Source organism: Narcine bancroftii, chromosome 1 (assembly GCF_036971445.1).
Source record: "Narcine bancroftii isolate sNarBan1 chromosome 1, sNarBan1.hap1, whole genome shotgun sequence".
NCBI classification, from domain to species: domain Eukaryota; kingdom Metazoa; phylum Chordata; class Chondrichthyes; order Torpediniformes; family Narcinidae; genus Narcine; species Narcine bancroftii.
In genome coordinates, this window is record NC_091469.1 from 382393034 (window position 1) to 382419881 (window position 26848).

At 39.3% G+C, this 26848-nt stretch overlaps 1 protein-coding gene and 1 long non-coding RNA gene across 11 annotated transcripts in view; one reads left to right on the forward strand and one right to left on the reverse strand.

Moving 5' to 3' along the window:
• Positions 1–26848, forward strand: part of fars2 (phenylalanyl-tRNA synthetase 2, mitochondrial) — a 423747-nt gene that overhangs the window by 148242 nt on the left and 248657 nt on the right. The window lies entirely within an intron of this gene.
• The window catches only part of LOC138751341 (uncharacterized), a 46274-nt gene that overhangs the window by 18604 nt on the left and 822 nt on the right, over positions 1–26848 (reverse strand). Inside the window, exon 2 of the long non-coding RNA XR_011349846.1 lies at positions 19655–19761. This is a non-coding gene — a long non-coding RNA (uncharacterized lncRNA). The remainder of the gene's footprint in view (positions 1–19654; positions 19762–26848) is intronic.

Genomic DNA, 26848 nt, shown 5'->3' on the forward strand with positions numbered 1-26848 from the left:
TTATGTTAAATATTTTAAAAAGTTATATTACGAAAATTTTATCTAAAATGTTAGCATATAGATTAGAAAATATTCTACCAATAATTATTAATTCTGACCAAACATATTTTATTAAAAACCATTATCCTTACTATAACGTATTCCAAGTATTGAATACAATGTAGCATTTGCGCTATGCGAGTGTGGAGAAGAACAACACGCACACCAAGATTGGTTTATTGCTCTGGCTGTCGCGCTTATATAGGCCCCAGTTGCTGATGTCAGGGCCCCGTGACATTGGAGTGCTAGCCTGGAATTGGCTGGCATTCCTGCCAGAGTTCCTCATCTTCCTGCCATGTGGGAGGTCACCTGGAACGACATCTGGTGTCACCCCCCCCCCCCACCCCCAGGTCTGTGTGCTTGCCGTGTTCATTGACACATTTTGTGGGCTGGTCTGCGTCTCTCTACTTGACCCTCTGCTCCAGCGTCGTGGGGAAGGAGTGGAGACCAGCACCTTACAATCCAAATATTCCAGTTTCAGGCAGTTGACAGTAAAATTCTTCTCCTGGGGACAATATGTTTGGGCTGGTGGTGTTGTGGGGTTTGCCACAGGACCAGGGACCCCAATTTTCGCTGCAAGTTCTCGAGAGTTGCCGCGGGGTCTTTTGGGCATTTATCGGAGCTAGGAACTCCCCAGGAATGACTAAAGATGCGTCTTAGACCATCTCCACTGCTGAGGCATTTAAGTCCTCCTTGAGTGTGGTACCAATCCCAAGTAGGACCCAAGGCAGTTTGTCCACCCAGTCGGGACCCTTGTGCCAGGCCATCAAGGCTGCCTTGAGGTGCCTGTGAAACCACTCCATCAACCTGTTGGCCTGAGGATGATACGCCGTGGTGTGGAGGAACTATATCTCCAGGAAGTTAGCGAATGCTGCCCAGAGCCCAGAGGTGAATTGTGCCCCCTTATCCAAGGGTAGGTGCTCTATGACCCCAAATTTATCGATGTGTCGATTCTCAACCTTCTGGGGGAGTGGTGTAGCCCCGTGTCTGTTTATCCTGTGCCCCAGGAAGTCAGTGGAGTCCAGGCAGAATTGGCTCTTCACGAGGTTGATCGTCAGCCTGAGCTCACTCAATCGGGTGCACAGCTGTCTCAGGTGGGCAACGTGGTCTTTGCAGCTGCAGCTGTTGATGAGGTTATTGTCCAAATGGATGAACACAAATAGGAGGTCTTTGCCCAATGCGTCCATTAGCCGTTGAAAAGATTATGCCGCATTCTTTTGTGGAGAAATTCAAAATGATAGAGGAATTAGGGGATATGGGGAGAAGGCAGGTAGGTGGAGTTAGGTCATAAATTAGATCAGCCATGATCGTATTGAATGGCGGAGCAGGCTCGATGGGCCATTTTTGGCCTACTCCTGTTCCTACTTCCTATGTTCCTATGTTCCTAATTGTGGTGTTGTGGATGTCCTAGATGTGAACTGGAATTTGGTGGTACCCACTGCATGGGGTACAGGATATCTGTTGGGCATGGTTGCCTTGTTGAGATGGCGGTGGTCATCGTTGCGTGGTCTCCACCTCCACCCTCACCCCCCCGTACCATATGGAGGGGGGAGGCCCAGGGACTGTCGGAGCATCCTAAGTCCCCAGCTCCTCCATTTTCGTAAACTCCTCCTTCGCTAGGCTGAGCTTTTTGGGAGGGAGTCGGCATGTCCTGGCGTGGAGCGGGGGGGCCTCAGTCAAAATGTGATATCTTACCCCATGCTTTGGCACGGCCGTGGAGAACTATAGAGGGGAACTCCATCTGGATGCACATGAATTCATTGTCCGAAAGTGTTATAGTGTCCAGGTGGGGGGGGGGGGTGGGGTGGGGGGTGAGGATGGTGGGTAGCTTGGCTTCCCCCAGAGGCAGAGTCTGAAAAGTTCTGGCATTTACCAAGCACCATCCTTTGAGGTAGACAATCAAGCAGTGGGCTCAAAGGAAATCGACCATCAGGAGCAGTTGTGCCACTGCCGCAAGGGTAAAGGTCCATGTAAAGCATCTGTAGCCAAAACAAAGGGGGGTGGTGTGCGTCCCAAATGACCAAATGGAAGAGCTGTTAGCTTTCCTCAGTGCTGGGCCCTGCTTGGCATTGAGGGTTTGAGGCCTGCTAGGGGTAGGACACCAATGTCAACTAGGAATCCCTTTCCCAACAAGGAGTCCCAAATGTAGAGGACGCCATCATGTGGGCCAACTGCCACAGCAATCAATGATGGTTGACCAGGGTATTTCCTGGAAACTCGCAGGGTGGGCGGCATCGACAGGCCTCCGCATCACATCGCTGATGATAGTAGCAGAGCTGTCCCAGGGTATTAACTTGCTTCTCACAGGCAGCTGTTCATGAGGCTTGCTGATGTGGTCTATGATGATGCTGATGTCCTTCTTTGCTCTCCAGAGCATGTTTGCCATGGCCACGACCCTCTGAGGGTCACTGAAGTCTTCGTCCATGAGCAAGAGTCGGATATCCTTGGGCAGCTGCTCCAGAAAGATCTGCTCAAAGAGGAGGCAAGGTTTGTGGCCCTCAGTTAAAGCGAGCATCTCGCTCATTAGGGTGGACAGGGCCCTGTACCCCAATCCATCCATATGCAGCAATCGGGCTGCGCAGAGAACCCAAAAGTGTGGGTTAACAGCTCTTTGAGGGCCGTGTAATTGCCTTGTTCTAGACGGTGCCATAGAAAATCTACAACCCTTGCCTCTGTGTCCTGATCAAGGGTGCTCATCGGCGGCAATGTGTCAAAGCTGGAACTGAGCCTCGGCCTGTTCAAACCATGTGTGCTTGTGACATCCAAAACCTGAGGGAGCCTGAGTGAGACCTTGTGGATGCTTGCTGGCTCTGCTTAATCCATCATCTTCGGGTCCAACTGCCGCTTGGGCCTAATGGGATCATCAATATAGCATTCGTGTTACGCGAGTGTGGAGAAGAATGACACGCACACCAAAGCCTTCGAAAATGAGACTGGTTATTGTTCTGGCCATCGCACTTATATGGGCCCCAGGCGTTGACATCAGGGCCCCGTATCATAAGAGCGCCGTCCTGGGATTGGCTGGCATTCCCACCAGAGTTCCGCATCTTCCCACCACGCAGGAGATCACCTGGGACCACGGCCGGTGTCACCCTCCCCACAGGTCGCCGCATTCATCAGCCATTTTGAAGGCTGGTCCAGGTCTCCATGCACGGACCACTACCACAGTATATTTACCCTCTACCCATGCAATGGAATGTGTTCTTTCATCAGCCACTGAAAAAGCATTTGATTGGGTTGAATTGAAATATTTATTTGTTATATTAAAGAAATTAATTTTGGTCCAGATTTTATTAATTGGATAGAAATATTATAGCTTCAATCCATTCTAATTTATAACAGTCAAAAATGTTTAGGCTATTTAGGGAACACGACAAGGATGTCCATTAAGTCCTTTACTGTTTTATATAATACTAGAACCATTAACAGAAGCCCTTTGAGAATTTAGAGAATTTAGGATTAATTTGAAATGGAATTGAACATCAAGTACCTCTCTATGTGGATGTTGTATTGCATTTTATTTCAAATCCTATATCAAATACATTAACTATGTTCACTCATTTCAGACAAATTTTGGGATATAAAATAAATTTACCTTTAAAAGGATCTCTTTCTATGCATTCTAAATTTCTGTTTAAAATAGTTAATAATCAATTTCAATATTTTGGATAACAATTACAAAAAGTTATAATAAACTTATGAAAGAAAATTTTGTAGTATTATTGAATCAGATTAAAATATTATTATTGGGGTGGTCACCACTTTCGATTACAATGACTGGACAAATTAATTCGATTAAAATTAATATTTACCTAAATTTTTGTATCTTTTTCAAGCCTTACCATTTTTTTTATAACCAAACCCCTTTTTAATTCATTAGATTTGGTTATTTCTTCATATATTTGGCAGGGAAAACAACTACATATAAGTAAAGCCCATGGGGAATGGGGAAATGTCACTTCCAAATTTTCAATTTTATTATTGGGAGATTAATATACACAGTTTAATTTTTTATTAAAATTTGATAAATTAGCAAGTCACCCTTCTTGAGCAGAAATGGAACTGTACTTTTCTAAGAAATAGTCTATGTTGGCAATTTTAGGTTCCACTTTACCCATTTCATTTTCTAAATTGACACATGTTCTGATAATGAAAATAAGATTGAAATATGGGCTCAATTTAGAAAGTTTTTTTGGTTATAATGATTTCTCTCTGGCTAGTTCTATTATAGATAACCATCTAAATTAGATGAAGTATTAGATGAAGGCTTTAAGGAATGGTTCAGACTCAGTATTAAAAAAATTAAATGTATTTATTTAAAATAACATTGCTTCTTTTTTGAATATTTTATTTAAAAATTTTAAAACCATAATAACATCGATTATAATAAATTCATATGCAGAAAATATATAGATAATAACAAAACTCCCCAATCCCCTACCCACCCACCTCCACCTATATCTATCCACTAAAAGAAAGAAGAAAGGAGATCATGAACTATACAAATATTCAACTATTCAGCTGTGAAAACCAAGACACCACACCGGAATGGATGAAAAGTTCAAATTTTCAAACCAAGAATTTTTAAGTCTGGGCTCCATACTTTTAAAAAAAATGATATTAATCCCTCAAATTATATGTTATCTTTTTAAGAGGGATACAAGATATCATTTCAGTATGCCATCTTTGCATTCCTAAAACTAAATCAGATTTCCAAGTAATAGCCAAGCATTTCTTAGATACAGCCAAAGCTAAACATAAAAATTCAATTTGATACATAGTCAAGCTTAATCTTAAAACAATCATGTTAATATCTCCTAATAAAAACAAAATTGGATCAAACGGAAGTTCAACTTTTAATACTTTTGCCAAAAATAATTTAACTTGTATCCAAAAGGTCTTAACTTTAGAACGTCCAAGTTGAATGAAAAAAAGTACCTATCTCTTCACCACATCTAAAACATAAATCTGTAGAAATTAAATTAAATCTATTTAACTTTTGAGGTGTTAAATTTAATTGATGTAAAAAATTATATTGTACTAATCTATATCTTACATTTATAACCTTAGTCATATTATCATTACATAACATTTTCACCTATCTCATAATCAATTATATTCCATTTATTAATGAATTCTTGCATACATTTCTCATCAATTTTAGCTAACTCTATATTTGCCCAAACTGAGGATTTATTTAAGTCAAACATTCCACTAATAAATTCAATTGTGCAGCTTTATAATAATTCTGAAATAATTCAAGTTTCCAAGTTAATTTCTCCAAGGGTTCTCTAATTATTTTCCCTTTCCATAAAAAATTTCTATCAATTGAATTAATTTATTTTAAAATTTGAGATACTGGACAAGGACTGAAAGAGATGTTGAATCCTTGGAAAAAATATTCATTTTAATACAATTCACTCTACCTATTAAAGTTATAGGTAAATCATTCCACCTACTTAAGTCATCTTTAATTTTATTAAATAACGGTAAATAATTTAACTTACACAAAGTATCTAAATTTCTATCAATTTTAATACCTAAATATTTAATCAGATTTTGCATCCATTTAAATTGAGCAATTTGTTTACATCAATCATAATCTCCAACTAACGGCATAACTTCACTTTTATCCCCTTTAATTTTATAATCAGATATTTCTCCATAGTCTTGTAATTTATTGTATAAAGAAAATAAAGAATTTTCAGAATCTATTATATAGCTCAATATTCTTCTTTGGCTTGGCTTCGCGGACGAAGATTTATGGAGGGGGTAAAAAAGTCCACGTCAGCTGCAGGCTCGTTTGTGGCTGACCAGTCCGATGCGGGACAGGCAGACACGATTGCAGCGGTTGCAAGGGAAAATTGGTTGGTTGGGGTTGGGTGTTGGGTTTTTCCTCCTTTGCCTTTTGTCAGTGAGGTGGGCTCTGCGGTCTTCTTCAAAGGAGGCTGCTGCCCGCCAAACTGTGAGGCGCCAAGATGCACGGTTTGAGGCGTTATCAGCCCACTGGCGGTGGTCAATGTGGCAGGCACCAAGAGATTTCTTTAGGCAGTCCTTGTACCTTTTCTTTGGTGCACCTCTGTCACGGTGGCCAGTGGAGAGCTCGCCATATAATACGATCTTGGGAAGGCGATGGTCCTCCATTCTGGAGACGTGACCCATCCAGCGCAGCTGGATCTTCAGCAGCGTGGACTCGATCATCAACAAACATACTAATCTTATAATCCTCTTTATCAACTTTAATTCCTTTAATACTATCATCTTGTCTTATAATTGTGCTAACGGTTCAATTGCCAAAACAAACAATGCGAGAAATAAAGGACAATTTTGTCTAGATGATCTAGTTAATGAGAAGAAGAAGAAATTTGTCCATTAGTAACCACTCAGGCCAAAGGATTGCTATATAAAGTCTTAATCCAGTTAATAAATATTGAGCCAAATTGAATTTTTTCCAAAACATTAAATAAATAATTCCATTCTAATCTATCAAAAAGCCTTTTCAGAATCTAATAATAAAATTAAAGCTAAATCTTAATTCTTCTGAGAAATATGAATTAGACTAATTAATTTATCAGTATTATCAATATTAAATATCTCAATCTAATAAATCCCAATTGATCTAAATGAACCAATTCAGGTAAATATACATTCAATCTATTATCCAAAACTTCAGCTACAATTTTATAATCAACATTTAATAAAGATATTGGTCTATAAGACTCTGGTTTTAATAAATCTTTATCTTTCTTAGGCATTATTCTCATTATAGCATTTGAAAAGGATTCTGGTAATGAACAAGTTTGAGTTTCTTGTTTTAATACATCCATTAATAAAGGCATTAATAAATCTTTAAACGTTTTATAAAATTCACACAAAAAAACACCTTCACCTGGAGACCTACCACTTTGCATAGAATTTAAAGACTTCATACCTTCTTTCAGCATAAACGGAGAATCTAAATTCGTTTAGATGGAAGTTGAAGCTTCTGTAAAAATGTATTAATTTTCCCTTCATCATCTACTGACTTAGTGTAAACTCCTTAAAAGAATCAATTATATCTTGCAGTTTATAAGTAACTTTGAATTCTTTTTAACAGCATTAATAGTTCTTGATGTGTGTTCCATTTTCAATAGCAATTGCCAAGCTAATACCTTATGTGCTCTTTCTCCTAATTCATAATATTTCTCTTTAGTTCTATTAATTAATTTCTCCATTCTATATGGCTCTATCAAATTATAATGCATTTTTAAATTTATAAATTCCAACCTTTTTTATCAGATGAATCTTTTTGCAATTTTTTTTCAAAATTCCTATTTCTTTCTCAAATTTATCTACCTCTTTAAAATAGATTTTCTTAATTTTAGCTGAATAACTTATTATTTGACCACTGAAAAAGACTTTTAATGCATCGCATAAAACAAATTTATTATCAACTGAATTAGTATTTATATCCAAATATATTTGTATTTGATTCCTCACAAAATTACAAATTCCACATTTTTTAATAACGAAGAGTTAAATCTCCATCTATAAATTAAATCAATTTTATCAGAACTTAAAGATGACATCTATAATGGTGAATGATCCAATACAATTCTAGGTTTGTATTGTACATATTCAAAACTTTCTTGCAAATGAGCTAAAACTAAAGAAATTTGTTCCAGAGTAAGAATCAAACCAATATGAATAAAATGAACAATCTCATGCCCTGGGATTCAATTTTCTCCAAATATCTACCAGATTCAAATCTTTCATTAACATAAAATTTCTTTTAGCAATTTTTGTTTTTATTAAAGATTTTTGAGATTTATTTAAAATTGGATCTAAACAACAATTAAAATCTCCACCAATTATTATATTTCCATTTGTTTCTTCCAAATTTAAAAAAGCATCTTGGATAAATTTCTCATCATCTGCATTAGGTGCATAGACATTCATAAAAGTCCAAGATTCGGAATAAATTTGATAATTTGCTAATTTGATAATTGTTTAATTTGCTGAAACAAATCTTACACTGGGTCAATAACTGTTAATTCTAATTTAAATGGTAACTTTTTATTGAGTAAAATAGCTACTCCTCTTGCTTTAGAATTAAAAATCAAAGCTATAACTGATGATCTTTCTCAGTCAAATGAGTCTCTTGCAAAAAAGCAGTATCTACTTTCAATTTTTTAATATGAGCTAAAACTCTTCCTTTTAATTAGATTACTGAGCCCGTTCACATTAAATGTTACATAATTCAAACTATGTACACCATAATATGTTTTTAAAAATACTTGACTCCCATTTCCACCCTGGCACTTGGTTCCACAACCAATCTTAAAAAACATACATCTCCAAAAATAGAAAGTAAGAAATACCCAAACAATAAAGTTAAACAAACCCAAAAGAGCTAATTATGTCAGCACTAACCCCCTTTATTACGAGAAGTGGCTCTCGCTACTAGTAGCACGAGGCCTCAGAAGAAGAAAGTGGGGGGAAAAATAAATCTGCCCCCCCCCCAACAGAATATCAAAAATTGATATCAACCAGTCAATCAAGTATGGTAAGCTTCTTCAAGGTCATTATTAACTTGATCATCATCAATTTCAACTTGAATTTCATTTGGCTTTTGACTGTTAGAATCTCTTCTTTTGATTTATCTTGACTCCTTTCCATTTGCTGAGATGAATAACATTGCCTTCCATTATGCTTATTGCTAGGCAATTAATTAGCAAATTCCAAAGCTTTAGATTCATTAGCAAAAAAAAATGTGCTTGGTATTCTCCATAGAAGACTTTAAGAATTGCTGGATATCAAAAGGCAAATTTATATCCTTTCTTCCATAAAATTGACTTTGCTGAATTAAATTATTTTCTTCTTTTAACAATAGCATTACTCAAATCCGCATTTAAAAAAATACTCTATTATTCCAAATCATTAAGGGGCTTTGTTGTTCCCTGGCTTTTTGAACTGCCATTTTCAAAATCATTTCTCTATCTTGATAACATAAGCATTTAATAAAAATAAAGCGTGGTGGTTGTCCTGGATACGGTTTTTTTCTAAGACCTCCATGTGCTCTATCAAGTTCCAATCCATTAGGAAAATTTTCAGGTCCCATAATTTCAGGCAGCCAATTTTGAAAAAGTTATACTGAATTAGTGCCCTCAAAATCTTCAGGACGACCAACAATTTTGACATTATTTTTTCGACTCTGATTTTCCAACATGTCAACTTTTTGCAATAAATCCTTTTTTGAATTTGCCATGCCGTAAAATATCTTCTATCTTATTAACTGTATCCTTACATTCTTCTACTTCGATATGACAATCTTGAAAATCTTCTTCAAACTTTTCAACCTTAATTTTAATTTTATCAACAATATTAATACACTTTGCCATGTCTGTCTTTAGTTCTTCCTGAATAGCTCCCAGCAGAGCTTGAAAAACTCATGCAGCAGTTTGGCATGCAGAGTTTTGCCGCCAGCCTTCCAGACCTCTGGGGGGGATTCCATCCATACCTGCTGCTTTGCCACTTTTCAGTTGTTCAATTGCCTTATATGTCTCTTCCCGGGTGAGGACCTCATCCAGCTCTAGCCTTAAGGGCTGTTGAGGGAGCTGGAGCAGGGCGGATTCTTGGACTGAGCGGTTGGCACTGAAAAGAGTTTGGACGTGTTCTGACCATCGGTTGAGGATGGAGATCTTGTCGCTGAGGAGGACTTTGCCGTCTGAGCTGCGCAGCGGGCTTTGGACTTGGGGTGAGGGGCCGTACACAGCCTTTAAAGCTGCCTCAGGACCTTCGTGATGCCATCATCATCACCCTGTACAAAAACAAAGGCGAGAAATCAGACTGCTCAAACTACAGGGGAATCACGCTGCTCTTCATTGCAGACAAAATCTTCGCTAGGATTCTCCTAAATAGAATAATATTTAGTGTCGCCGAAAATCTTCTCCGAGAATCACAGTGCGGCTTTCGCGCAAACAGAGGAACTACTGACATGGTCTTTGCCCTCAGACAGCTCCAAGAAAAGTGCAGAGAACAAAACAAAGGACTCTACATCACCTTTGTTGACCTCACCAAAGCTTTAGACACCGTGAGCAGGAAAGGGCTTTGGGAAATACTAGAGCGCATCGGATGCCCCCCAAAGTTCCTCAACATGATTATCCAACTGCACGAAAACCAACAAGGTCGGGTCAGATACAGCAATGAGCTCTCTGAACCCTTCTCCATTAACAATGGTGTGAAGTAAGGCTGTGTTCTCGCACCAACCCTCTTTTCAATTTTCTTCAGCATGATGCTGAAACGAGCCATGAAAAACCTCAACAATGAAGACGCTGTTTACATCCGGTACTGCACGGATGGCAGTCTCTTCAATCTGAGGCACCTGCAAGCCCACACCAAGACACAAGAGCAACTTGTCCGTGAACTACTCTTTGCAGACGATGCCGCTTTAGTTGCCCATTCAGAGCCAGCTCTTCAACGCTTGACGTCCTGTTTTGCGGAAACTGCCAAAATGTTTGGCCTGGAAGTCAGCCTGAAGAAAACTGAGGTCCTCCATCAGCCAGCTCCCCACCATGACTACCAGCCCCCCCTCCCACATCTCCATTGGGCACACAAAACTCAAAACGGTCAACCAGTTTACCTATCTCAGCTGCACCATTTCATTGGATGCAAGGATCGACAACGAGATAGACAACAGACTCGCCAAGGCAAATAGCGCCTTTGGAAGACTACACAAAAGAGTCTGGAAAAACAACCAACTGAAAAAGACAAAGGAGGAAAAACCCAACACCCAACCCCAACCAACCAATTTTCCCTTCCAACCACTGCAACCATGTCTGCCTGTCCCGCATCGGACTTGTCAGCCACAAACGAGCCTGCAGCTGACGTGGACATTACCCCTCCATAAATCTTCGTCTGCGAAGCCAAGCCAAAGAAAGAATAGCTCCCAATTGTGCAGTAAAATCTGTTCTTACTTTTTCAAACTTTGCATCCATTTTTTCACTTTTTTTCACTGTGAGTCAAAAGTTCAAGAGTAACATAATATGCACCCATTTTATCTTGAATCTATTGATCTCCTCCTTCTTCTGACTCCTCTCCTTGCGATTATGGTACATAACTTTCTTCTTCCATTCTGACCACCTCTTTCTTCTTCTGTAGATGTAGCTTATGGTTAAAACTACGTACGGGCTGTTTGTCTAGCCCTTATCTGACTTGCAACAGTACCTGCTGTTGGTTCCGCAGGTCTGTACTGGTCGCTTCCATTGTGCGCATGCTTGATGATCTGCACATGTGCAGTTGCTCAATAGTTGGGTCTGTCATCTTTTTCCGTGCTCCAGTGCCATCTTCTCAAGCTCTCCAAGAAGGTGGCACTGGAAAAAGGATTCTTACCTGAGGAGGTTACACCAAACGTAGCTGGAGAGGAATCAAGATTGGAGGCTGAACTTTCAAGGTAGGCCCAGTTTCTTCCATTGCAGTTACTTCTGTTGTCGCTGAATTTTTTTTTATAACAGTTTGAGTTTTAGATTTTCTTACAGCCATTTTTTGAGACCTTTAGAAGAATTTTAACATTATTCAATTTTTTTTAATTAAAATTCGGGTTTTAATTAATTCTGTCAGGAGAGTTGTTTTCCACGTCTTCTCCCTAAGCCATCATGCCATGCCCCCTCCCCCATAACTTTGCTTCTTTTGAGCAACTGTCAGGTAAATTTAAGATTTCTAATAGACTTTTTTTAGATATTTCCAAGTTAGGTATTTTGTCCAGTCTAAATTGAACACTTTTCCTCGAATCATTGATTCATATATTCTTGATATACTTTTTGATCTACAATTTGTTCATAATCACGTATTTATATTGCTCTATTAGATTTAAGATTAGCCTCAATGCTTAAGATTAAATATAATTGGGAGCATGATCTTAATATAACTCTTTCAGATAGAGAGTTATAAGTTTGTAGTAAGTATTTGAATATGGATGGGCAGGTGATAGAGAAGGGTAATGCTCTGGAAGAAGATGAAGGGCAATTGGCAGGAAAAGTAAATAATGTTGTTATTAAAGATGAGGGAAAACAGCGATTAAAAATTGGGAAATCTCTGAAATTCATATATTTTAATGCCAGGAGTATTGTAAAAAAAGTGGATGAGCTGAAGGTGTGGATTGATACTTGGAAGTATGATGTGGTAGCGATTAGTGAGACATGGTTGCAGGAGGGATGTGATTGGCAACTGAATATCCCTGGGTTTCGTTGTTTTAGGTGTGATAGAGTCGGAGGGGCAAGAGGAGGTGGGGTTGCATTGCTTGTCAGGGAAAATATTACAGCGGTGCCTAGGAAGGATAGATTAGAGGGCACATCCACGGAGGCTATTTGGGTGGAACTGAGGAGTAGGAAAGGAGAGGTTACACTTGTAGGGGTGTATTATAGACCACCCGGAGGGGACCGAGACCTAGAGGAGCAAATCTGTAGGGAGATAGTAGATATTTGTGATAAGCACAGGGTTGTAATTATGGGAGATTTTAATTTTCCACATATAGATTGGGAAACACATTCTGTGAAAGGACTGGATGGGTTAGAGTTTGTGAAATGTGTGCAAGATAGTTTTTTACAACAATATGTAGAGGTACCGACCAGAGAAGGAGCAGTGTTAGATCTACTGTTGGCAAATGGGATGGGTCAAGTGACGGAGGTTAGTGTTAGCGAGCACTTCGGGTCCAGTGATCATAATGCCATCAGCTTCAATGTCATTATGGAAAGAGAGAAGTCAGGGCCAAGGGTTGAGGTTTTTGATTTGGGAAAAGCTAGATTTGAGGAGATGCGAAAGGACTTGCAGGGTGTGCATTGGGACAATTTGTTTTATGGGCAGGATGTAGTAGAGAGATGGAAGTCTTTTAAAGATCAGATTTTGAGAGTGCAAAAGCTTTATGTTCCTGTTAGGTTAAAAGGAGGGGCAAAAGGTTTGAGAGAGCTGTGGTTTTCAAGGAATATTGGAAACTTGGTTCAAAGAAAAAGGGAGGCGTACATTAGATATAAGAAGCATGGAGTTAAGGAGATGTTTGAAAGATACGTTGAATGTAAGAGGAATCTTAAGAGAGGAATTAGGAAAGCTAAAAGAAGGTACGAGGAAACTATGGGAAGCAGGGTGAAAACTAATCCAAAAGAATTCTACAAATATGTTAATGGTAAGAGGAAAGCTAAAGACAAAATTGGTCCCTTAGAAAATCAGAGCGGAAAACTGTGTGTGGAGCCTAGAGAAATGGGGGAGATATTGAACAGTTTCTTTTCTTCGGTATTCACTAAGGAGAAGGATATTGGGAGATGTGAGATAAAAAAAGGCAAATTGGGTAAATATGGGGAATATATAGATTACAAAAGGTGTAGTTTTAAGGCTGTTGAAGAATATAAAGGTTGATAAGTCTCCGGGACCAGACGGGATCTTCCCCAGGACATTGAGAGAAGTGAAGGAGGAAGTAGCAGAGGCTCTGGCGGTAATTTTCCAAATGTCATTAGATATGGGGATAATGCCGGAGGATTGGCGCATTGCGCATGTGGTTCCGTTATTTAAAAAGGGTTCAAGGAGGAAGCCTGGCAACTATCGGCCTGTAAGTTTGACGTCTGTGGTAGGTAAATTAATGGAGAAAATTCTTAGAGATAGTACTTATAAACATCTGGATAGACAGGGTCTGATCAGGAGCAGTCAACATGGATTTGTGGGAGGAAGGTCATGTTTGACCAATCTGATTGAATTTTTTGAAGAGGTGACTAGGAATGTGGATGAGTGTAGCGCAGTGGATGTTGTCTATATGGACTTCAGTAAGGCCTTCGATAAGGTACCACATGGAAGGTTAGTTAGGAAGGTGCAGTCTTTAGGTATAAATTTTGAGATAGTCAAATGGATTGAACATTGGCTGAAAGGGAGAGGCCAGAGAGTGGTAGTGGATAATTGTCTGTCAGGTTGGAGGCCGGTGACCAGTGGTGTGCCTCAAGGATCTGTATTGGGCCCATTGTTGTTCGTTATATAAATTAATGATCTAGATGATGGGGTGGTGAATTGGATTAGTAAATATGCAGACGATACTAAGATAGGTGGAATAGTGGATAATGAAGAAGGTTTTCAAGGATTGCAGAGGGATTTGGGCTGCTTAGAAAAGTGGGCTGAAAAATGGCAGATGGAATTTAATGCTGATAAGTGTGAGGTGCTTCATTTTGGTAAGAAGAATCAGAATAGGACATACGTGGTAAATGGGAGAGCATTGATGAACACAGAAGAGCAGAAAGATTTAGGAGTAACGGTACATCGTTCCCTGAAGGTAGAAACTCACGTGAATAGGGTGGTGAAGAAGGCTTTTAGTATGCTGGCCTTTATCAATCATTGCATGGAATATAGGAGTTGGGAGGTGATGTTGAGATTGTATAAGACGTTGTTGCGGCCTAATTTGGAGTTCTGTGTGCAGTTCTGGTCGCCTAATTATAGGAAGGATATAAACAGAGTGGAGAGAGTGCAGAGAAGGTTTACCAGAATGTTACCTGGGTTTAAGCATCTAGAGTATAGGGAGAGATTGGACAGATTAGGTCTTTATTCTTTGGAGCGTAGAAGGTTGAGAGGGGATTTGATAGAAGTATTTAAGATTATGAAAGGGATAGACAGAGTGGATGTGGATAGACTATTTCCGTTAAGAGGAGGAAAGATTAAAACAAGAGGACATGAGTTAAGAATTAAGGGGCAGAGGTTTAGAGGTAACATGAGGGGGAACTTCTTTACTTAGAGAGTGGTAGCCGTGTGGAATGAGCTCCCGGGAGAAATAGTGGCGGCGGAGTCAATTGTATTATTTAAGAAAAGGTTGGACAGGTATATGGATGAGAAGACGATGGAGGGTTATGGGCATTGTGCAGGGAGGTGGGACTAGAAAGGGGTGTTTGGTTTGGTGCGGACTAGAAGGGCCTAATGGCCTGTTTCCGTGCTGTAATTGTTATGTTATATGTTATGTTATGCATACTAGATCTCCTCAGACTTTTGGAAAGCAGAGGCATTAATGTGCCTTCTTCATTATTGCCTTGATGTGTTGAATCCAGGAGATGTCTTCTAATGTTTGGACTCGCAGGATCTTGAAGGCATTAACTGGACCCACATTCATCCTATTAATGCCGAGAGGTGCATGGTTTCTCATCCTCCCCTTTCTAAAATGAATAATAAGCTCCTTGGTCTTGGTGATGTTGAGAGCAAGTTTGTTGTTCTGGCACCACCCAGTCAGATTCTTCATCTCCCTTCTGCATTATTCTGACACATCATTTGCAATTGTTTGCCCAACAACAATGGTATCACCAGAAAATTAACAGATTGTGTTGCAGCTAAACTTGTTCATGCCATGTCACGTAGTCATGAGTTTTCAAGGAATCATGGTGCCTTTGTGATGTCCCTGTGTGGATGGTCAGTAAGAAGGTGGTTGTAAAGGTTAAAACCTTGTGTTTTTGATTTTTGTTAATTTTGTGACTATACCTTTTGAGAAAAATTGTTATTTGTAGTGTTACCATAGTTACTATGATGTCATATGTTGTAATATCTGAGCAAACGGGGAGCCTGCGTTCAGTCTTCAAAGAACCATGGAGGAGGCATAAGCTCTCGGAATACTTTTCTTTGAATTCATCTTAATCGTCTCAATCATTTGATTTTGTTTTAATCATCTATGAATCATCATTTATTATTGTTTTGTATCATTATGTCTTTAAATATAACCGAAAATGCTTTGTTTATACATCATTATCAAAATCTTGATGCAAAGTTATGCAAAATGGAAATATCAACTAATTAAAGGCTACATAATGCTGCAACTACAAAGTTTGGTTTATTTGAGTGATAAGATTGTAATTCAGAATATCGAAGCTTATGTTTCTTAGAAGATGACATGTTTTGGAATTGAAAATTACTGGACTTGGAAAGTGTCGTCTACAGAGGTACTGTTGCCAATTCACACTGATTGAGGTCTACTGATAACGAAGTCAAGGATACAGTTGCAGAGGAGCAAACAGAGTCCCAGATCCTTTAGATTGGTCATACATTTTGCAGAGATGATGCCACTGAATGCCAAGCTGTAATCAGTGAACAGCAGCTTGATATAGGTGCTTTTGAGGTTCAGGTGATTTAATGCAGATAGCAGGGCCAGTGTGATGACATCTGCCGTTGATCTGTGGTGACGATAGATGAATTGAAGTGGGTCCGGGACCTTTTTGAGACAGGAGTTGATCTGCTCCATTACTCACCACCCTAATCATTTAATCACAGTAAGCATCAGGACCACTGCCCAATACCAATATTGCGCTATAAATAAGTGGTAATTCTGCCTCGTCCACAATTTAAAGATTCTCAGGGTTGGATGTGATTCCATGTATGTATTCTGATGATAAATCTGAACTTTCTTTGCTGAGGATCCAAGCCCCAGCGAACCAGCTTGGAAAGTTGTCACAATGGATAGCACAAATGTGAAAAGTTCATGTGATGTAGTTTAAGTTCACTTTAAAATGTTGCGGGCTGCAACCTCCTTCGAAGAAGATCGCAGAGCCCACCTCACTGACAAAAGACAAAGGAGGAAAAACCCAACACCCAACCCCAGCCAACCAATTTTCCCTTGCAACCGCTGCAACCGTGCCTGCCTGTCCCGCATCGGACTTGTCAGTCACCAACGAGCCTGCAGCAGACGTGGACATACCCCTCCATAAATCTTCGTCCGTGAAGACAAGTCAAAGAAGAAAGAAGAAGAAAATGTCCATACTGACCTGTTTATTAAAATATCTGTTTTCATGGATTTCAGGCTCTCAATTTTAATGAAGTGAATAGTGAGCCTGGAAGTGCAAGAAATAGCTTGGAAGAATAATTATTTTGTGGATCCCTTTATTCTGTGTGTGGGTGGGTAACCAGACTATCACAGAGATGAAAGTCTTGTACAGTGTATACTTTTTGCAGTCTCCCACCACCCCCTCCCCGACCCCCGACCCAGGACGAATCCACCTTTCCATAGCCACTTTCTGTGGTAAGATGAAGTGATATTTCTTTTAGATTTCCTTGAAGTATGTAGAGTCAAGAAGATATTGTAGGGCCAGGACCTTGTATTGTGGTCTCAACTGAAACACTAGTGGAGCTTCCTAATTTGCAAGCGAATTCCTCTTTGAATAGGTCTTGCAAGGCTTATTGTCAGTGATGTCAAGATTCATATTTTCATGATTTTGTCTTGGTGGGTTGCAGCTTTTGCTGTATAAATTGGCTACATCATGGGGAGACAACGGATCGTATGCCTGAGTGACACAGTGACTCTGTCCATCTAATCTGATGTAATGTGCCAAGGCTGGTTATTATTGAGTTGATTATAATCTCTGCATCTGGAGGCAGAGCCAATGGAGTAAAGGGTTCTTCAGAGAACTCACCCAGAGAGCATATTTATAGAAAGCCATGCTGCTTGTCAACACATTCTTCCCTTACTCATCTTTCTGATTCTCATCCAGATTGTCCCTCTCATCCTACTGGCCATAAAACCTGAGAAAACTAGAAAAGAGGGCATGACTCCCTCTGGAATTTAGCTCCTTATGATCATAAGATATTGGAGCAGAAGAAGGCTATTCGACCTGCTGAAAAACACTGAATTTCATGACGTCGATGACAATGAATTCTGATTCTGAAATTCCGATTCTGATTCTGGCCTGTCGAGTCTGCTCTGTCATTCTCTTGTAGGCTGATCCATTCTCCCACTCCCCTGCCTTCTCCTCATAACTTTTGATAACCTGACTATTCAGATAGCTATCAATCTGTGCCTTAAATACACCTATGACCTGGCCTCCACAGCCGCATGTGGCAGCAAATTCCAAAGCTTCACCACTCTCTTGCTAACGAAATTCCAATACATCTCTATTTAAAAGGGCGCCCTTCAATTCTGAAGTTGTGCCATCTTGTCCTTGACTCCCGTACTATGGAAAACAACTTTGGCACATCTACTCTCTCCAGGCCTTTCAACATTCGAAAGATTCATTGAGGTCCCCTGTCATTCTTCTGAACTCCAAAGAGTACAGTCCATGAGCCATTAAACTTTCTCATGCTAATCTCTTCATTCCAGAAATCATCCTTTCGTTTGCAATTTTTTTATTGACATTAAAATTGAAATTCCACTTAGGAAAAGACAGAGTACATAAGGATACATGCTAAAAGTTAAAAAAAAGGAGATAAGGTACATATATTAAGTTTAAATCATAGCATTACATCCAAGGAACCCTGCATTCTCAAATGAGTGATTATATTATACTAATATTTTATTAATTTATTATATATAAAAAAAGAAAATCTAAACTCACTACCAAGAAAGAAGTTGCTTGGCAAAAAGAGGAAAATAATTTATTATCAAAGTTATAAATAACTTATTAATCAACACCTCTAAATTCATATTAATCAAAGATTATGAAAATAATTCAAAAAGGAACCCTACAGAGTTCAAAAATTTAAATTCAAATCAGAGATTGAGAATCTAATCTTCTCTAAATTTAAACATGACATAACATCGCGTAGCCATTGAGCATGAGTACCTGGAGCAATGCCCATCCATTTGAGCAACTCTGCCCGTCTAGTCATAAGTGAAGTAAAAGCTAATACATCCAGATCAGATGCCATTAAGATTATGCCACTCTCTCCAACAATACCAACAAGGCAGTTAAAGGATTAGGCTTAAAGTTAACTTTAAAAATACAGAAAAGGTTTGAATTATTTCTTTCAAATATTTCTCAAGACTATGACATGACCAAAACATATAAATTAGTGAAACATCTCCATTGTTGCATCTATCACAACGAGGAGATATAGCAGTATAAAAATTAGATAATTCATTCCAGAGATCATTCTTGTAAATCTTTTATTAACCCTCTCCATAGCCAGCACATCCTTTCCTAAATAAGGAACCAAAAATTGTATCCTGTATTCCAAGTGAGGCCTCACCCTGCTTTGATATATTTCTGTGGATATGATTGCCAACACTGCATTCGCCTTCTTCACCATTGACTTAACCTTGAGGTTCACATTTAGGGTATCCTGTACGAGGACTCCCAAGGGACGGAGATAATGGCTATGAGCCATTTATTGTCCCCAGGCATGTCTGTTCTGCTTTTCAAAGCCTGTTCTATAGTTCCTTTGTGTTCTTCTCCAAGACCATGACAAAAGCACCACTTGCAAGGTGCTAATGAAAAAATGACAATGTTCCACAATATAATTCTTGTGTGTCCTCCAAATGCAATCCAGTCGATTGAAAATATGAAAAGTGGATGAATAGCCTTTTAAAATAGCAACGATGAAAATCTGATTTTTTTTATTACTCCACAAAAATTTCTAAAGCAGATAAACCATCACATAACTTAGGCTGTAAATGACCAAAAAAACATCGCAATATGCATAAGTGCTGGGAAACTCAGCAGGTTACGTGGCATCCATAGGAAGAAAAGGGTAGCCAACATTTTGGGCATAAACTCTTTGTCAGGATGAGAAACTTTAACCCTTGTTTCCCTTAGCTTCCTTTGATGCTGCATGACCTGCTGAGTTTCTCCAGCATTTAGTATATTGCACTTGACCCCAGCATCTGAAGACTTTCTTGTTTAACAATAAAGAAACATTGTACCTTGATTGAGGTCATTCGTTGTTGTCCTATCAGATGGCATCCACAATAATGTTGGGTGAAGTTCTGACCGATTGTAAAAATAGTGCAGAATAACTGCAACTCCACAACTAAAAAGAATGAAATAAATTGACTTTGCACAATATTTTTAGCTCTGAATGAATGATTACATCAAGTTGTGCAAACATCTTGAAAATATTCAGCTTTTAAGAGAGAGAGAGCCTGGATTTTAAAGGGGCTGGTCATGCCAGATGAGCTTAATAGGAAATTTTTATTGAAGTAGTGAACGCGAGAAATATTTGTGGGAAGTTTGACGTCAGTTACTTAGTATATTCAAGATAAATGATTTTAGATTTGAACAAAACAAAGGGACCTTGCATTAGTACAGGCCTTAAGGTTAAAGAAGAACCATGATCTTATTGAATGATGAAGGAAGCATGAGGATTAGATTAGTTCTTATCGTGAACAGAGGTCTGTTTGGAAATTTTTTGGATTTGATTGTGAAGTGACCTGAGAAAAATGCAAGATGAAGTCAGTTTTAGCCTTGTGAGACTCTCATGCTGTTCAGTAAGGACTTGGGTGATCACGTCCCCTTGTTTAACAAGAATATATCTAACTTAGATCTACAATTTACCTTTATGTAAGGGTTTCAGTTTTCATTCCTCCCTGTCATATGTAAGTGGGAGTAAACAAGAAAGTCTGCAGATGCTGAGATCTAATGCTATACACAAAAGTGGTAGAGAAACTCAGCAGGTCATGCAGCATTTGACGTTTTGGGCCTGAGCCCTTCCTCAAGAGTGCTGAAAAACAGACAGGTGCCCAAATAAAAAGGTTGGGGGGGTGCAAAGGGAGAGGAGAAAAGTGATGATCATAGACTTATAGGTAAGGTGGACAAAGAGAAAGAAACTGAGATGTGATGAGGGAGAGAGCAGAGAGAAGGAAGGGAAGGGGTTGGGTAGCTAAAGAAAGGGAGGCAGTGATGAGGGAAAGTGACAAACCTGGGGAAGGGGAGGTTGATGTAGATGGGAGATTCCCAAGACAGAATATAGATGTTGTTCCTCCAATTTGGGGTCTTTACCACCTATGACTCTCCCACAACCTAATCATGAAGACAAACCTCACACCAATAACTCATTTGTGTTTTTTTTCCTAATCCCCATCTCTGGTTGTGTAAAATGCAAACAAGGCTCATTTATAATTCATATTAATTTTGCTTTTAAGAAAGTGGCACTAAGCTGTCTTCTTGAATTGTTGCTATTATCAGAGTATTGTAGGTCATAAGTGTTAGCATGTTCAGCTAGTGATTCCAGAAAGTCAAGCGTACACTGTGAATTCTGGAGCTGCGTGATCTGAGTCTTCTGTCCTAGCTAGTAAGTGTCACTCGTGCTGAAATTCTGTCAACGGAGCCTTGGCAATGTATCTCACAATTGCTGTACTCTGCAGATATAGAAAGCTAATGGTGGACGGAGTAATGAATATTCAGGTGATGGATGTGATGTCAATCTCGGGGTCACTTGCCTTGAATGGTGTTGGGCTTTCAGTGCTGCTGAAGCTACACTTACTCAGGAGAGTAATCCATCATACTCCCATTTGAACCTTGGGTAAGGGTTTTGGGAAAACCACTATCTTTTTATTACCTTTTGTTTAATGACCTCTCATTATTTGCATGGGAAGAAGGATGTGCACAGATTTCTTGAAGAATTGAAGAATTTTGTTGCGGAGAAATGTCATTTACCTGTATTATTCATAATATGGGACAAAGAAGATTTTGCTTCCTGAACACTTTGGGGTGCATTTGATGGATTTTGGGCTGCTAATCATGAAAATCACCTTAAAAATATCCTAGCACATCCTGGTTTTTTAGCTATAACTTATTTTTGCGATTTCCTGTCACTTTTTAAGTCTACTAGTATATTGCCCACAAAACAAGCTGTTTTCGTCAGTACGCACTCAGTGCAGGTGCTATGCAAATATTGACTTAGGCTTGGGCATGCTTAGTCAGGACAGTTGCGGACAGGCTATAAAATCAGCTCATAGGTACAGATATTGTGCATTCCATTGATATAGATTGAATGCATGTTGATGCACATGTTCTTTGGACACTAGCGTTGTGTGTGTACTTAACAATAGCATTTATTGCAGTCACACTTGGACTTCTTTCCTGCTGATCTTGGTGCACTCATTAATGAACATGGTGTAAAGTTTCACTAGAACATTGTGACCATAGCCAATCAGGGCAACTGGAATCTAACAATGCTGGCTGATTATTTTTGGACACTGACATGCTGAGTACAAATGAAAATCCATGGCAAAACATTTTTAGGTCCGTTGAAATAACCCAATTTTATTGAATTGTCAATTCAATAAAAGTTAATTTAATGTTTCTCCAACTTCTTGCATGATACAGAAAATCTGAAATTATCTTTGGGTTCAGCTTGAATATGTCTATCATAATCTCCATTTTTTTCAGGAAGCAAACCTTTTTGGAAAAAAATTATTGTCCAGTGTAATTGGTGCAGTATGATCAGAGTTAGTGTTTATAAATCACGCAACTCGTAGACAGGAACAGGAGAGGGTCATATGGCTACTCAAGCTCTTTGTCATTTAGTGAGGCAGTGTTGAACTGCTCCTCATTTAAGTCTGCAAACATAAATATAGTTAACTGACAAATATCTATCAATTTCATATCTAAAGGTGAGAACTTGCAAAGAAGCCAGTTGCTTTGCTCAGAATTGATTGCAGAACCACCTGTCAGTCACTGTCAATTTAGGCTGTGGAGATTCTAAATTCACTCTCTGTGCATAACCAGTGACTTCTCCACTCCTCAACCTCCTCCATTCCAGGAAATAAAGACAACCTATCCAGACCCTCATTAAAACTCCAGCAAGGCTCAGCGTTTTAGCCTTGTCACACTTGGCTTCACCCTGACACTCAGCATATTTGTATATTGGACGATCCCAGCATTTGCAGACTTTTTTGTTTAACTTCTTAGCACCACATCCAACTCCCTTTTGAATATATCTTATAAACTAGCGTCAACAACTTTCTGTTATAGGGATTTCCACATTCACAACTTTGTTATGAAGTTTCTCCTCATCTCAGACCAAAATGGGTTATCCAACAGCTATCAGGCTTTTGAGTCTCCTCTTACTACTCTAACCCTAAGGTACCAGAAATTACCTCAGGACCACGAAAACCCAAACTTCCACCCCAAAGGCAATTCGTGCTGTAACCATAGAAAGTGCAAAAATTATCCCTGCGTCTCCTCCTTCACCTCCACCCAGGGTCACAGACAGACCTTCCAGATGAGGCAGAGCTTTACATGCATATTGTTCAATCTAGTCTTCTGCATTCAGTGTACCTGGTGTGGCATCCTCTACATCAGTGAAATAAATGCACTCAGGAAACAAATAGAGTCATGGGAAGTATGCAAAATAAAGTGAGGTCATGGAACCTATAAGATTAAAGAGGAGGAGGTGCTTGCTGTCTTAGAGCAAATAAGGGTGGACAATCCCAGGACCTGACATGATATTACCTTGGACCTTGAGGCAGGCTAGTGTAGAAATTGCAGCAGCGCTGGCAGAAATATTTTAAATGTCCTTAGCTAAGTGTTTGGTGCTGGATTGGAGGTTGCTCATGTTATTATATTGTTTAAAAAAGGCTCCAAACGTAACCTTGGAAATTATAGGCCAATGAGCCTGATGTCTGTGATAGGTAAATTATTTGGTGTCCTAAGAGATCGGATATGTAAGTATTTAGATAGCCAAAGACTGATTAGGGATAGTCAACATGGGTTTGTAGGTCCATTGGAAAAAATAACATATAATTTAAAAAATAAAGTCACAGTATTCGAACAAATTTGGGAACCGTACATGGAACACAACAGAGAGGGCTTACCGCAGACCTCCACCCCCTAAAATGATAGAATGAGAAGAAGACAAAATGAACTGACCTACTGTGTAAAAGTAGATGACACAATTTTCTTGTTTATTTTCATTGTGTGATGACATTGTATAATGGGTTTATTGTATTGTATATGTTGAACGTAGGGAGGGGGGTGGGAAGGAGGAAGGGAAGGGAGGTGGGAAAAAGGGGAGAAAATGACATTGTGTATATTCAAGAGGGAAATGTTTGTGTGTATTTTGGTTAATATGGTTCATAGTTTGAAAAATTAAAAAATTTAAAAAAACATTGGTTTGTAGGTCATTTTTAACCAATTTTATAGAGTTTTTCAAGGAGTTTACCAGGAAAGTTGGTGAAGGAAAAGCTGTGGATGTTGTCTAGGTGAACTTTAATAAGGCCTTTGACACAGTCCCACATGGAGGTGTTGTGTTGAGAAAATGTATCAGGTTCATTGGGTTCACAGAGAGATGAGTCTGGGCACAAGGGTTTGCAATCACACATAGCTTTTATTAGCACACTTTTTATAGAAGAGCATGGGAAAATCATAACAGGAATAAAACACAAACGCACACAATTTATAAAAGAACATAGGAAATGATTAAACAGTACACAATTTCTAATTCGCACAGCCAGTGCCGACATTAACACACTATAAGCACACTCTTTCAAACCCTGATCGTCAGGATGTGGCTACTAGTACTCACTGTACACACAAGGGTATACACATACTCCCAGACCCCTGATCATCAGGAGATGTTGCTCTACTACAAGTATTGATCTATATCAATACTATGGTTTAACTTACCCATGACCCTTCCAAGCAACGTAGCGACCTGGCATGGTGCGATGTCCAGGGCTCAGACCAAGAGGCAGAGAGATTGAAATGTGCTCTGTCCTGGTGTTAAAGACAGCACTAATCTGTGTGTCTAGCCAATAGTTACACTGAATAATTTGAATTAGCCAACAAAAAGGTGTGTACTAATTAGTGGCCAGAGTCCAACCTTGACTGACAGGTGATGTGACTTCTGAATGCATTTAAGTTGGTGAGGATACAAGACCACCTGCAATACATACATTCCAGACAGTTGTGGGGGGGGGAGGGAAGCACATTTTCTCCACGCACAAAAGTAGGTTAGTCAGGAAGGTTCAGACGCTTGGTATCCAAGATGAAGTAGTAAACTGGATTGTACAATGGTTGGATGGGAAAAGTCAAAGAGTGGTGGTGGATGGAGGTCTGTGACTAGTGGTGTGCCTCAGGGATCAATGAGGGGACCATTGTTGTTTGTCTTCTATATCAATGATCTGGATCATAATGTGGTAAATTGGTTCAGCAAGTTTGAAGGTAACACAAAGATGGGAGGTGTTGTGGACAGCGAAGAGGGATGGTTGCAGAAGGATCTGGACCAGCTGTAAAAGTGGCAGATGGAACCTAATGCAGACAACTGTACAACAAACCAAGAAAGGGCATGCATAGCAAATGGTAGGCCACTGAAGAGTACGGTAGAGCAGAGGGATCTGGGAATACATATACTCCATAATTCCCTGAAAGTGGCATCACAGGTAGATAGGGTTGTAAAGAGAGCTTTTGGCATATTGGCCTTCATAAATCAAAGTATTGAGTATAGGAGTTGGGATGTTATGCTAAGATTGTATAAGACATCAGTAAGCCCAAATTTGGAGTATTGTGTGAAGCTTTGGTCACCTAACTACAGGAAAGGTATCAATAAGATACAAAGAGTGCAGAAAATAAAGTGCCAGCTCTTTAGGAACTGAGTTACAGGAAAAGGTCAAACAAGTTAGAGGTATTTAAAATTATGAGGAGGATAGACAGGGTAAATGTAGGTAGGCTTTTTTCGCTGAAGGTAAGAGAGATACAAACCAGAGGACACATGTTAAGGGTGAAGCGGGTAAAGTTTAGGGGGAACACGAGGGGGAACTTCTTCACAAAGAGAGGGGTGAGAGTGTATAATTAACTGCTAGCTGAAGTGGTAAATGCAAGCTCAATTTTAACATTGAAGAATTTGGACAGGTACATGGATGGGAGAGGTAGGGAGGGCTATTGACCTGCTGAAGGTTGGATGAGGCAGACAAAAGGTTTGGTACAGATTAGAAGAGCCAAAGGGCCTGTTTCTATGCTGTAATATTCTATGGTTCTGTGTAATTAAAGTGCACATTCCAGATTTTATTGAAGGGTACTTGTGTACATTTTGGTTTGACCATATTGAAGTTACAATACTTTTTAAACAGAGTCCCCTCATTTCAGGGCACCATAATATTTGGGATGTGAAAATTTTATGTATAATAAAGTAGTCAAGTTTAGTACTTTGTTGCATACCCCTTGCATGCAATGGCTGCTTGAAGTCTGTGATTCATAGACATTAGCATGTGCTGAGTATCTTCTCTGGTGATGCTGTGCAAGACCATCTTCAACTTCTGCTTGTTTTGAGAGTTTGTCCCCTTAAATTTTCTCTTCAGCATATGGAAGGTGTGCTCAATTTGATTTAGATTGAGTGACTGACTGAATTTTTCAGTTTTTAGCTTTCAAAAACTTTTTTGTTGCTTTAGTAATATGTTTGAGATCATTGCCCTGCTGTCGGATGAAGCACCATCCAATGAGTTTGGAGGCATTTGCTCAAACTCACGCAACTATGATGTTTCTATACACCTCAGAATTCATTTTTGTGCTCCCATCAGCAGTTACGTCATCAATGAAGATAAATGTGCTGGTACTTGTGGCAGCCATACATGCCCAGGTTACAACACCCCCACCACCATATTTCACAGATGAAGTGATGTGCTTTGGGTAGTTCCTTTATGCCGCTACATTTTGCTCTTCCCATCACTCTGATATATGTTAATATTGGTCTCATCTGTCCACAAGACTTTTTCCTGAGTTCTGTAGGCTCTTTTAAAAACTTCTTGGCAAACTGTAATATAGCCATCCTGTTCCTGTTGCTAACTAGTGGTTTGCATCAAGCAGGGTAGCTTCAGTATTTCTTCTCATTAAATCTTCTGCAAACTGTAGTCACTGACACAACCACACCTGCCTCCTGAAGAATGTTTCTGATTTGTCAAAGGGGTTTGGGGATTTTTCATTATGATGAGAATTCTTCTGTCATCAGCACTGGAGGTCTTCCTTGACCTACCAGTCTTTTTGTGATTACTGAGCTCACCTATGTGCTCCTAATGATGTTATAAACAGTTGATCCAAAGGTTTGGGCGATGTCTCTTACTGCTTTATTCTTGTTTTTCAGCCTCATAATGGCTTCTTTGACTTTCATTATCTTAACTCTG